At 38.1% G+C, this 2,355-nt stretch overlaps 1 non-coding gene across 1 annotated transcript; it reads left to right on the top strand.

Annotated features, from left to right (window-relative positions):
• Positions 1–1,823: 1,823 nt before the first annotated feature.
• On the top strand, positions 1,824–1,987 carry LOC119246829 (U1 spliceosomal RNA). The gene has a single exon (XR_005125580.1). It is a non-coding gene; the product is annotated as a U1 spliceosomal RNA (small nuclear RNA).
• The last annotated feature ends 368 nt before the right edge of the window (positions 1,988–2,355 follow it).

Below are 2,355 nucleotides of genomic sequence, written 5' to 3'. Positions count from 1 at the left end.
ATCATAAGATTCATTAATCAATATTCTTCAGCTCTCTTTTCCCCTTTCATTCAGTCACTATCTTCTGTAAAACTACTTCCCAAGTGAAACCAATCATTTTTCATCTTCATGATAGTCATTTGTTAAAGTCACAATTATTGGAGAAATTCTATAACAGTAAATTAATATGATCTATTTATGATAGCCAATCCCAACCAGGCCTTCAACACTGCCCAGCAACCTATTTGTCCATCTTCTACTCTCAGAAATCCCTTTCACACTGTTTCTATTTTCCTCAAACTTCTGATCATCTCTTCTACTCTCATGCTCCAATCTTAGTGGATAACTTTGCTTCACATTTCATATAGAAAATAAATACCCTTGGAAGGGACCTCCCTTAAGCTCTGGTTATTAAATTTCAAAACCTACTTGCATCTTAACTCAGTGCTCATTTTTCTTCTTTTTCAATGGACAAAGTGTTCCTCCATATATCAAAGGTCAAACCCTCCATTGTTGACTGGATTCCATCATTCTTGCTTTCTGAAGGAATCTCATTTTATTATTTTCCCTTCTTCTCTGTGTCTTTAGTCCATTGCTTTCTCCATCTGGTTCTTCAAAACATTAAATTTGATTTATACAATGCTTTCAAAGCACACACACATGCCCCCTGCCCCCACCTCCTTAGGGACAAGGAGCAAGCTATATCACCATATAGCTTTCATATATATATATATATATATATATATATATATATATATATTCTTTTTAAAACTAAACTTCTTAAAATTGCGATCTATACTTGAGCTGTTTTCTTATTTTTTTTTTTTGTTAATATTGCTGGAGGTCACCAGTATCTTCTTCCCCTTCTCATTGACACATGGAAAGCTTCATTTTCTAGTTCCTTTGAAGAGTGGAATCATGTGAGTAGTCTGGTCAATGGACCAAAAACTTTACTAGTGAATTCATGAGTCTCCATGATTTCTTTCCCTGCTCTAGCAACTGAGGCAGGTCCTTGTTGTAGATGATCCGACTTAAAAATAATGGAACCTTGGGCCTCCCCGGTGGCGCAGCGGTTGAGCGCTGGGTTGCAAACCTGCCCGCAGCCTCTGCGGCGCCGGTTCGATCCCCGGATGCTCGCCAGCCACCGGAGGAGGGTCCCACATGGCTCGCAGACCTCTCCTGCCGCCCGCTGCTCCCCTCAGCAGTGTACTTGGGTCCTTCTGCCTGCTCTGCTCCCCGCTCTGGTGAATTCTCTCGCCCTCCCGTGCTTCTGACTGTACCCAGCGCATGTATAAACAAAAAACAAACAAACAAACAAATAAATAAATAAACATGCCTCTATAAAACAAATAAATAAATAAATAAAAACAATGGAACCTCTATCAGAGTAACTAGCAGAAACTCCCACTGATCTGCATAGTACATGTTACATAAGTTAGAGATAAACTTTTGGGTATTGTTAAGCTTTGGGGTTGATTTTTACAACAGCAAAATCTAGCTGATAGACACAAATTCACTCTTGTCTGGCAGTTTGCCTGATTTCCTTCTACCAAAAGTGCTTTTGACAATGTTATTAATGTCTTCCATATTGCCAAACACAATGAATGCTTTTCAACTCTATCTTAATTGACCTCTCAAAAGCATTCAGAACAGTGTATCATTCTTCCTTCTTGAAATAGTCTACCTCCTTAGCTTCTATAACACCAGATTCTCCTTGGTCATTTTTTCTTGATCACTTTTGCTAGATCACTTTTTACTATCTTTGTGTTTGGAGTTCTTCAAAACTTAACCTTAAAAGTTTCAGCCATACTGATCTCTTAGTTCTTTGAAAGAACCATACTCTCATACTTACCTGGCAGGGGAGATACCATGATCACGAAGGTAGTTTTCCCAGGGCAAGGCTTATCCTTTGCACTCCAGATGGGCTGACCCCTGCGATTTCTCCAAATGTGAGAAATGTGACTGCATAATTTGTGGTAGTGGGGGACTGTGTTTACGCTCTCCCCTGAAAAAAAAATAAAAAAAAGAAATAATCGTACTCTTTCTGTCTTATGACCTTTAACACTTGTATATGCTTTTGCCAGGAACAAAGAAGGGAATAGAAGAGTTAAGACAGATGGAAGGAAAAGGAAGAATAATCCAGACAAACCCCTATTTATACTGTCAATTTCAATATAACTGCCAGTTCTTCAGGAAGTGTGTCCCTGACCTCTCCAGACCAGATTGCATCCCCATAATTATTCTCTCTCATATTACTTGTATGTTTCCTTTATAACATTTACAATAGGAGATAGTAACTATAATATTACTATATAGTTATAACTAATATATGCAGTATTTGTTCAGATACTACATAGCTCCTTTATCAGTATATAT

This window comes from Talpa occidentalis, unplaced genomic scaffold (assembly GCF_014898055.3).
Source record: "Talpa occidentalis isolate TD23 unplaced genomic scaffold, MPIMG_talOcc4v2.1 talOcc4.15, whole genome shotgun sequence".
NCBI classification, from domain to species: domain Eukaryota; kingdom Metazoa; phylum Chordata; class Mammalia; order Eulipotyphla; family Talpidae; genus Talpa; species Talpa occidentalis.
The sequence above is the reverse complement of the archived record's forward strand: the minus strand, read 5'-3'. Positions and strand labels throughout refer to the sequence as shown.